The sequence below is a fragment of the Taeniopygia guttata genome, chromosome 2 (genome assembly GCF_048771995.1).
Source record: "Taeniopygia guttata chromosome 2, bTaeGut7.mat, whole genome shotgun sequence".
Lineage (NCBI taxonomy): Eukaryota > Metazoa > Chordata > Aves > Passeriformes > Estrildidae > Taeniopygia > Taeniopygia guttata.
The window spans coordinates 93151829-93163983 of record NC_133026.1 but is presented as its reverse complement, the minus strand read 5'-3'; positions in this window follow the sequence as shown (position 1 = coordinate 93163983).

The window sequence follows — 12155 nt, the reverse complement described above, 5'->3', positions numbered from 1 at the left end:
TAGAGAATGGAAAGTAAGAAACAGTAAAAGAGATGGAGAAATGAGATCAAAGCAGTAAAATCACTTTGAAAGCAAACTTTTTCACATGGTCGGTTGAAAAGAACAGATGGCACATGGACTCAACTTATTACAGCTGCTTGTCAGCACAAGTAAGAAGGCAAGCCTACCAATACCTCTGAGCCCAGTGACTTTGGCCTGCCTGTGGCAGGCACATTTATTCAAAGTTAAAATGGTTACAGTAGCACTCTAAAACAGAGATTTTTCTGGTAATATGAAGAAAACTGGAATCGTCTGTTCCACAGTGGTATAAAAGGTGACCAGCTCCAGCAATTTGTTAGAGAATTTGCTTTCTTCTACTATTTAAGCAGTTAATCATCATTCATTAAACCTTTTACACTGACTTTTGGGCTGTTTAACAACAACAGCACTCTAGCCCACCTTAAGATGGAACACAACTGTTTTGCTAAAATTACATCCAAGGAAACCATTGTTTACATAGAAGTCAGGGAGTGCTTTGTGGCCACTTTCAATGAAAGAAGACTGAATTTCACGTTGAATGATTACAAATTATGTTTTAAAAAATTAATTTAATTTAGAAATAATTTCATTAAGATAAACACCATTTTCTTTCTCAAATAAATCCTCTATCCTTTGTTTTCCTCAAATCCTGGTTATATAAAAGAAAATGTTCAGGAAAATATTTGAAATATTGCTATTGTTTAAACTGAACATGATAAATACATTCAAGCATTGATCTGTCCCTGATACTGAACAGGAGGAGCTGCTGTTGAGGTCAGCACTGAGACGAGTTGTCACCAGATCCCTGCCATGTTCCATCAGTTACTCATGCACTTTTGATGTACCAGACACCCACTGTGGTTTAGTTAAATTAGATGGATTTAGCTTCTGTTGGACCTTGAATGTGAATCACATATTTTCAACTAAATAAGGAAATAAAATTAAATACAATTTTGGTCAACCCTCTACCACAAGTGAAAGTTTTGTGTTTGTGTATACAGATGCTTAAATCTCCAAAAATGCAGACAATTTTTGTTGGTTATTCTGATTGCCTACCTTACAGATGCATCACATTTGCTATGTTTGAGAACACTGTGACCTTCCCCTGCATAGGAGACTGTGACTGCAAGAGAAGACACATCCATATGTTCCCCCCTCTGCTTCTCCTCCTCTGCTTCCGTACTCCCCCACATCCTGACACTTGCTGAGACAAGAAGGTCTGATAATTTTACTACTTCACTGCTTAACTCATTTCATTACTCCACCATTCTTCAAAATTCTCCACCGCTGCCCATGTTTGAAGTGCCTGTGCACTGCAGCACCTCCAAATATAACTCTCTGATGTCTTAGGGGCTTGTGCACAGACCTTACCAACTTCTCTTGGAATGATAACCATAAACAGCACTTTAAACACCAGATTTATTTAAAAGTGAAGTGATCAGGAGGGCACAGCAGAACCAGAGCGTGGGGAACATGTTTTTTCCCTCTGGCTCTCCCACTGACTGGCTATTAAGAGTTCAGGCAAGTTACTGAGCTCCTCTGTTGCGCTCAGACATGTTTCTCTCTAAACTTCAGTCTCAGAGACAAGACCTACCTTTTGCTCCAGATTTGTAAAATGACTGGCACACAGTAAGGCCTTGTTAGTAGCTGAGGTCTGTGGCTATTATGGCAGTACAACAGATGCTGCTAACATTTCATAATCAAATACTCCAGTGCAAATGCACTTAGCACCTGATAGTCAAATAATGCAATAGGTCCCTGCCATAATCAAGGTTAGGTTTCACTTAATAACACTAAAGAAGTCATCTGAATATGGAAACTGCATCAGACTTCAGATACAGCCTCTGTGACATCTCCCTGGCTTACACAAGCATTTTCTGCCTTCCATCTGAGCTGCCAAGGACTGACTTGTTTGCTCTGATAAGAGAAGGGGTGGTGGGCTTAGGGTCACAGTGGCCACAGGGCTTTTTGTCAGCCAAGCCTGTGGGCAGCGTGGGTGCTTCTGCCTGAAAAAGGTGTTGTGTAGAAATATCCTTACTCAGCAGATGACTGAGAGTGAAGCTGCTCAGCAGAACACAAGGCGAACAAATGGAAATGGAGGGAGGAGGAAATCACCATCTCCTAAACGACCCTGCAACACCCTGTGCCCAGCCAGGACTCTGCTGTCCCCTCCTGCAAAGAGGAGGAGGAGCTCTGTAAACATCTACTGATCTCACTGAAGCACGTGGCAGAGATGAAGTAGGTGACAAACAGCAAAGGCATGATTTGCTAGACAGCCATATTTATAATTTGTAGGCATACACACACACTGTAGAGCAAAACTGGGACCTAAACAATTTGTGCACATTGATTTTTGTACTCGACTCAAGCTGTTCAGTTCACCTCTGACATCTCTTAGAGGATTTTTTTTAAACTACCATGTGACACGAAGTGAAAAATCCCTGTTGAGCTGTCTCCATCACAAGTGTCTTCACCTCACTGAACTTTGCCAGTAAAGAATCCAGGAAACACAATGATGCCACTTTTAGTCATTGTCTCATTTTCCAGCTGTTGGTAATGGACACACTGTGCCTTAGCGTGCAATGATAAAACTGAAACCACACTCTGTGTTTTATAGGCTTCTGCTGTTTTGAGTTTGTGACATCCGTGCTAAAAGAAGTCTTTTTTGACTACAGCTGGAAAAAGGCACCAATAAGCTGAAACACATTTTATTGCAAAAATGTGAGAAGGATTATTTTTAACAAATTTCATAAACAGAATGGTGTAATTTTTTTATTTTAAATACTAAATATTTATAAAATAATAAAAAAAAACCACAACAAAATAACAGTTCCCTATGGGTTTTGTCTTTCTGTATCATAGGGAAAAATTCTTTGAAATGTTTTAGATGTAGATGCTGCTCAGTGAAATGTCTCCTAAAGTGGCCAGATTGGGGATTTTTTTTTGGAGGGAAGAGGTGCAAAGCCAGCAAATCCAGCCAGAACAATGTATTTATATACTGTGTGTGAGCAAACCACAGTGAGCCGGGACTGAGACTGCCTGGTGAAAACGAAGGAAAAAGCTGTAGCCTGGAATGGGGAGGTTCCCTCTCTCTGTTCCTGGGAGTCTTGTGCATTGCCATAAATGAACATCTGAAGGCTTTTCCAGAAAGACAAACAGACAGCCGAGGTAGCAGGTGGCATTTTAAAACCAGGCTGTGGCACAGTCCCAGCGTGAGGGACTCCAGCAACACGGGGCTGTTAAGAGGTGACTGGGTCACAATTGTGACTACATCAAATTACAGCAGCTTTGAACTCTCACAAGGGGCTAAGATTTGGGGGACCTCAAAAAATGTGCAGCCCCCTGCCCCAGGCTGTCAAATGGCCCTCGGGCTGGAATTCCCCAGCCAGCCAGAACCTTTTTCAAGGTGTGCTATGTACCAGAATTACCTCCCCCCATAAACACTGTCCTATATTTATCCCTCCTTCTTCCACTACCCATGGGGGCAAGTGCAATGGATGCAAAGGAAAACTTCCAGCTTCTATTCAGAAGCTACCAGTGATAATATCTAGTAATTACTCCTTTTGTTTTCCCATTAAAATAATGAGAAAACAAAAGGATGCATCACAGGGGATAACCAGGAGGTGGGAATGGGAGAAGAGAGACCACCAGCTGTTTCCAAAACTCAAAGCTGATCTATCTGGAAGATGTCTCACACCTGGGAGGGAAACTGCTGGTGTGTGAGCAGCAGTAGTTAATACCTACACTGGAGGAAGGCATAAAGGCTGAGGCAGTTCTGCTTGTTCCTATTGCCAGCCCCTGTTTTAGCAGCCCAGTACCATTTCCTCCTGATTTTGCCTTTCTCTCCACTCTCTCACCCCCAATTTAAACTGGAAACCAGTCAAATGTTTTCCTTAGGACTGCAAGTCTAATTCTTTGTAGGTTTGAGTTGTTGGTTTGTGTTGGAGTTTTTTTTCAAATGAAAATGCCTAGTTACGTGTAACATATGGATTTTATAAAGGTGGCTATGCATTAAAGGTAAAACAGAAAAAGAAAGAACAAAGTTTATTATTTTACACAGTGGAGTAGACACCTCGTATGCCTAATTCTTGAGTTAAATGAGTTTTCCAAGAAAATGTTTAGTCTTTCATTGAACAATTATTTTAAATACTCTGCCACCAAGAAGTAAGGCAGTGTAAGTTTTATGAACATGTATTTTTTTTTTCCTTTCATGGAAACATTTGCTTGACTGATCCCTTCTAGTTCCAGAAACAAATACGAGTGCATTTGCTTAAAATAACAAAACCACACACAATACTTAACTCATTAGGATGATTTAGCGGTGGTTCAGTATTTCTTTTGGCTGAGTGCTCTGGATGAAATCCCATGTACACAGCCTTGTATTTTACGCTAATACTTTTACTTCAGGTTATACAGTAATCTCTGTGAGGCACTGTGCCCCAAGTACAGTATTAAAAGCTATCTGCTGGTGGAATGTCTCTGTCAAAAGGGCATGTGCAAAATAGATTCTAAAAATTAAACTTGTTCAATGCATTACACTTCATGGGTGTTAGAGCGGAGAATTAACTGAGATAGTAAACCCATACTCCCCACCACTTAAAAGATAAACACAGTCACTGAGCACGGGATATATTTGTAACTATGAGAAAAAAAAAAATTGCCTCAGTTCTAGAAATACTGTCTCAAACTGTCCTCTTTCTTTTTCATGGCTGACACATGTAGAAATGAAACCTGCTAAGTTGTAAATTTAATTAAAAGAAACCTCATAAAATACATTAATACAATCTCGAGGAGCACTCCTCTGTACAAAACTTTTTATATACCAGAATAATCCTTTGTGAAACTTCCCCTTAAATATATTTAATTTATATCTCTCTGGCTGGTGACACTCACACTTAACATCCCTGCAGTATGGATGCAGTTGGCTGTACCCTACACACTGTGTTTTGAGTGTGTGGTACAAGCTTTTCCAGCTGAAACTTGCCAAATGCTGTCCTGTGACTGCACAATGCACTGCCTGCTGCAGTGGATTTTTAGGTACCACATTTTTTAGGTACCAAAAAGTTACTTTGAGGAAAGGTGACAGAATCTTGACCTATAGAAGACCATGTATTTACAGGCACCATTCTGCCATCCTTCCTCAGGTTTTTGTTTCTAGTTTCCTTCTGGCTTAATTAGAGCTGCAGGGGAGCTTCTAATTTTTCTGGTCACACTTTATTATCTTCTGATTACTAATCATTAGTCTTCAACTTTCTCTAGGGCTTGGATTTTTTTTTTTTTGGGGGGGGAGTGGGACTTTAGGGTTTCTTTGCTTTTTAATTTTTTTTTAACGGCCAGGAATAAGATATATATTGAAAATCAATTTCTTCTGGTCAAAGTAATTGCAAGCTGGGCATGATAATTCCTTTGTTTGGATCAGATACAGAACTATTGTCTTGGCCTCCTAAATTGGTACGCCATACCCCATGCTGTCTGCAAGCATGAGTGTGGAGCCATGCACAGTAGATGCTGAATATCCAATATAACGGTGGTGTCCCTGTCTAACAAAAACTAACTCCTTCTCCTTTTTTACCCTTTTTTTTCTTAAATGGAAGAGAAATAATGAGACAACCGCACAGCATTTTAGTCCACATTTCTCTATTTCCTTCTCATAAAAGGTCTCAAAGAAATGCAAAGCACCATTGAAGAGTTCAAAGACATACCTCAGAATGTGACTGCACATTCAAGGCACACTGGCATATTCAAGACTGGATAGCTCTATTGGAGGGGAAAAAAAAAAGGGAAAGAAAGAGAGAGAGAAAAGAAAGAAAAAAGCTCAGCATACAAAACACAATACACAATATCTACTTCTACTGTGTGAAACTCACTGCATTCATTTTGCTCAGTGAGCAAACTAGGTCCCAGAGTATAACACGCACAATAAATCGAGCCCTTTTTTTTTTTCCATAGGACCTGATTTCAAGAGGAGCTAAAAATTACCCAGTGTAAATGATGCAGAGGCTGATGCAGCTGAATTTATAAATTGGGTTGAAAAGTTTGACATGCTGAATTAGATTATACTATATAATGCATCACTAAGTAATTGATATGTACATTACGTGCAAAGAAAGCCCCGCTAACTCATGTGTAACTTTCTCTTTTTTTCCACATTATTGTGTAACTTGGCCATTGGCTCATTGTCAGTTGAACAAATTTTCAAAAGGAGATTTAGCCTCTTATGAGCTGAATAAAAATTTTGTCACATTCTGGTATTCTAAAAATAGAATACAGGATAAAGATACACTTTTTAAAAAGTAGAAAATATATAGGAACGCATGAGAGCATTTAAAGCCTCTTTTGTGGGTTTTTTTTTCCATTTTTAGGGAAGTTTTTCTTACATTTGCTCAAGAAATGTAAAAGTCCAGATGAAAGATGTGCTATATGAGCACCAACTGCAGAGGTCATCAGAAATTTAAGGGAATGGGGAATATACCATTTCCTCAGCTAAAACCAAACAGTGTAACACAGATTTCTGTCTTCTGGGAGTACACTAGAAATTTTTTTTTAAGTCATATGAGAAAGAAATTTCAGTTTGACACTGGCTGTTCAGTGTATTTACAGTCTTCTACTGATGATCTGCATTTATTCCAGGAAGATGAGAGCATTTCCCTCTGCAATTACCTGCATATCTGCTCTGATCCAATGCTGATTGCAGCACGGGGCCTTAAATCTCCGTAATCTGTCTGAAATGTTATTAAATATTAGATTTCACTGTGATTTGTTTTCTTATCATTTTACTTGTAACTTTACTGCCATTCACCGCCAAGAGACCTTGAACTGGAGGCTATGGCTTTAATCTCAATTTGTTATACTAAAATGCAAAATTAAAGAAGAATGAAAAAAAGTTGAATATTACCAAGGAATGTAATTGATAACACTGTGTCACTTTTGAGTTTTAATATTATAAACTGAATTTTATGATACTCTACCCTAATAGTGACATATTTAACATTTTAAGACTGGATATAATAATTTTATGGGACAAAATGGGTATTGTTAGACGGTTATACAGTAGTACTTTATCAAGTCCTTGTATATTAAATACCAAAACACTATGATAAAATAATAGTAAGTCTCACTTCTCCTTGGAGAAGAAAATTTGTATTTAATGTCTTATCTCTGGTTCAAGACCTCCTTGGAGTCTCTGGTGAGGAAGCAGTGCGGTGCAGTACGTGCCACCAAAGCTCTGTGCACAGGGGTATGGACAAACAGCACTTACAGAGTTCTGGCAGTTTTCTTTTGCAAATGCAAAGCAGGGACATTTTTATATCCTGACAATTTCTGCTTTGCTTCCAGAAACTCATCGTTTGGTAGGTGCCCAAAGGACATATACCAAAGGGAACAGGCATGAACACGCTTTCAAACAGCACAGGAGCAGCCAGGAGTGGTTGATTTTGTGTTTCCTCCTCTGTTTGACCACTCCCCAAAACAGAGGTTCTCTCTTCCATATCACCAGCCAGACTCAAACTTCGTTACATCCAAGTCCCTCTAGTGCACCTCTGCATGCTCCTCTACAGTGCTTGTTGATTTGCATCACGTTTTCTTTGCAATCTTTTCTTCCCCTGACCTCCATTTACCTCCCTCTTGGCCTGACTTTAAACTGTGGAGAACTTGGGATATATATATATATATATATATATATATATATATATATATATATATATATATATATATATAAAAGAAACATGTAGAAATCCAAATCTATGTTTCAAGTGAGCTACCTTGCCAGAATATGGCATTTGTAACACTGGTACACATCTATCATGGTAAAGAAAGGCAATTTTCTGGCCTGGGAAAAGGGAATAATTCCCTCTTGCCAGGAGTCTGAAATTCAGACAATGTCCAAATGCAAAATAAAAGTTAAAAAAAAAAAATATTGGCAGAAATATTAGATGTTAGAACTGCAGTATGGCAGCAGCTCTGGAGATGAGGTATAATATGTGAAGGTACAGATGTGCAAAGAGGGAGGAAAGCACAGGACTTTCAACCATGGAAACATCCAGATCAGGATACTAACCCAGCAGTTCCATTCTGCTTTGTCTTTCTGAATCAGCCAAGCAATGTTCCTCCTTAACAGTCTACCCTTAAAGTGCATATAATAAAATGAGACCACTGAGACTCGTACAGGGCTGGCTCTCTCCACTGATTTTAATTCACTAACTAGAAATGCTGCACAAGGTCAGTTTATGTGGAAAAGTCTGTATCAGCAGAGGCTGACATTGACCCTTCTTTCAGAAGAAAAGGATAGGATTTGAAATTGGGGTTTTGTATAGATCGGGAAAAGTGTCCACAGAAAAGAATGGCGACTGCAATTTTATAGACGCATATAAAGGTATTGAAGAGCTGTGCCCTGCTTTTGTTAGTTATACAGGGCTCTTTCAGGATGCACAAAGATCAAAACATTGCAATGGTGTCAAATAAAAGAGGTTTGGGGGAGGTTTAAGAAGGGAGGGAGGAAGGGATTGAGAAAGGAAAGAAGGAAGGAAGGAAGTGAGGAAGGAAGGGAGGGAGGGAGGAAGGAAGGGAGGGAGGAAGGGAGGGAGGGAGGAAGGAAGGAAGGCTTATACTTTGGATATCACTGATTATGAAAAGACAATCTAGCTACATTTGATGTTCGTGAATGGGTTAATGTTAGAGTTGACTGCTCTAGATAGTTCTGTCCAACAAGCTCAGGTGTCCCTGATGTAGAGCCCCAAACATAACACTTCACTGCTTATATTTGTCATTTGTTACTGTGACTGTGATTTACGGACAGATTTAGGGACAGAGTTCTTTTCCCAGTTCATCTCCACAAAATACAGGGCAGCAAAGGTCTTGTTAGCTGCTGTGTTTTCATGGTTTTCTTTCAGATTCACATCACAGATGAATACCCTAACACTTGAACTGTCTTTGTCTCTCTCCTTTGTGTACATTTACACACAACATGAAACATTCTTTATTTTAGTCCATCAGAGATATATTCTTTTCAATTTTTGTTTTTTAATTCTAGAGTATCATAGGACTGGAAAATGTTAAGAGTAAAATAGAGATGGCTATCTATAGCAAGAGAAAGCCTACTAAAACCTTCAAAAACACAAAGGGCAACATTCACCCAAAACAAGATCCAACTAGATTCTGTCTCCATCCATGGACAGTCCTGGAAAGAAAGGTCATGATCATCTTCCTCTTGGAAGAGGATCACAAAATAATTTCTGAGATGTTAGTTTCAAACAGACATCAATCACTCTGCCTGAAACATTATCCCAGGGCTCAGTACAGAAGAGAAACATTTATTTAAACATGCCAGCTGTGTTCAAAGTGAAAGAAAATTCCCCTAAAAATACTTTCAAAACAGAAACTAACATCAATTTTAAAAATAAATAAAAATCAGTCCATATTTATAAAACAAGAAGAAAAATAAAACCTTGTCTGATCACACTGCAGAAGTATGTGCGCATTTTGCAGTACAAAGAAAGGAAGTGAAGCTATAGCAGGTTTTTTCTTGAGTTTTGTTTCCTTTTTTTCTCAAAAAAGAAAGACACAAAAAAAGTAAAAAAAAGTGAGTTCAAAAATGCACAAGGAAAAGGAAACCCTCGTTCTCTCTAATTACACCTTTGGAGATGTCAGCAAACATAAAAGCTGGTCCGGCAGTGGGACGAGTCATTAAAAATAGGAGGAGCCATATTTTGCACCAGGCTGAAGTCCCAGGGAAGTGTGACACCCAAGCAGAAGCAGCTGGCAGCTCCCCCAAGGTTTTTGTGCCCAGGAGGGCAGAGATGGCACTGGAAGGGGCTGGGGCCAGCACTGGGCTGGACTGACTGTCCCAGCATCAAGGCACTGCAGCAAAAAAGAAGGGCTGTCTGTGTGCTTGCACGCTGTGGGGTGCTGTTCTAAAAATGCCTCTTCCTGACACATGATTGCTGTGATTTGGCTCACTGCTCTGTCAGAATAAAAAACTAAAATAACCCCCAAAAAACCAATAAACATACAAAGAAAACAAATTTTTTAAAAAAATTAAAATAAATTTTCTAGAAAAATTCTGTTAATGTTCAACCTGGACACAAAAGCCAAAACACCCAAGAGGCTGATCCCAGAGCGGCAGAGCCCCAGCCATAATTAAAGGGAACATTTTTGTTTTATGGCACAATATAGTCATGGTGTTTGGACTTGTCAAAACAAACAAACCATATTCAGGGAAATCTGTGGTACAAAAGAGCTAAACAAATTATGGGGTAGAGGCAAACATGGCCACACCATCAGCATTCAAGACCTGAAGAAAAGAGTGGAAACTTTCAGGGTCTGAATGCGGGAGTGGAAAAGCTAATTGAGCACAAATGAAAGGATCTATTACGGCTGAAAGAATAAGTGAGAGTACAGGCAGGACAATACTCTCATTTATGATTCAAATATCCATGGATAGTGCAGTACAGCTTTAAATACAATTTACAGCCTTGATTACAAATGACTATGTGCATCAACTTGGAAGCAATGCAAAGACTGTGAGCGGGAGAAAGAGCCTGCCTTGTCAGAAAGGAAGGAGAAGGGGATAAGTGACGGCAGAGCTGGGCTGGACACTCAGAAGCAATTGGGATGTGCAGAATTATGAAATAGAGCTTTTAAAAACCTGAAGATGAACTGATTAGTGGGCAAGAAGGCTCACATTTAGAATAACCGAATTGCCCAGTGATAAGATTATAAAGGGAGATTTATGTTAGATAATCACAGTGAGATCAGGGGCAAAGGAGTATCATTCTGTCCCTGTGTCTTCCAAAAGCAAAATATAAATATATGAATGTGGTAAAAATAATAAGTACTGGAAATGAAGAGCAAGGACAGGCTCTTATTTTTATGGAAAGCAGCAGCAGCTTTTTTGCATGAGACCCAAAACTGATCTGAAACCACCCAAGTTGTGATTTACTTTCTACCCAGAAACTGCCTGTATCCCCACTGCCTCTCTCTTTTTTTTTTTTTAAGCAATGTTTTATGAACCAAACATACTTCTGTTAAATTTCCAAGAGATGGAAAATTCTCAAAATCTAACAAAAAGCATAAAATTATTTCAGCTGTGTAGCAACATAATTAGCATGGATGGACATTGGCACAAAAGACGGTTTCAAACCCTGAGGTTTTACAGGCTGTATATTTTCTGTATATTTCTTCTGTTCCACATCCATTCTGAGCTCCAGCCATTGAGTACCACAGCAGCTAACAAAAGTCAGGAAAATGCCATCAACCCTCCACAGGTTCCACTTTCCCAATTCTCCCAGAGTCTGTCTGAAACCAGAAACTCACTAAAGAGCTAATGGTGGGAGTAGACCTCAGTGACAAGAGGACAAGCACAAGCAGGAGCAAACAGCTGGGTGAAGGTGTGGCCTTCACACCTGCAGGAGGACATCAGTACCTGAGAACTCAGCCCTGCCATGCTTTTCACTAGGATTGGCTAGACAACACAGGTAATTACTTTGCATTTACCTCTTCCCAAGACACCTGGTTTTCTTCCAAGTGGAAATCACTCACTCAAAGTGATCCGTGCATCCAGAACTGTCAGTCTTAATCATAGGCAGTGCACCGTGTTCTCAGGAGTGAAACCCAAATTATAAAAGTCTCCACACCTCATGCAATATGCAGCAGTCCCTTGACTAAACCAAATAAAGGGGTGGCTAAATGAAATTAAGAGGAGTTGTACACATATCCCTGCAACATCCCAACCCATTCCCACTGAACACTTGTCAGAATCAGTTTTCAAAATTTTCAAGTAGTGAGAACAACCAAACATCAGGAATTACCCCTCCTCTCATAACCAAAAGCCACAAACTCTGTAATTATGTGCATGGGAGACTGGAACTGTGTAATGAGGAGGAAGAAAATGAGAGCCTTCTGATGGCTGATTCAAGACAACAGAGCCCTCATCTCTGAGCCCTGAGAGTAACCACACAAAGGACAAACCCAAAGTATTTTCTGTTTCCCTCATCATAACCATTCACTGCAGAGCTGTGTGTAATTTTATTTCTTTTGTAAGAGTTCCGGTGGCACCTTTCTTAAGCAAGGCAGTTAGCAGGAGTACAGCACCCTTTCTCCACAGTTATTCATTTTTTAACGGCACTGTTTTTGAAACAAAA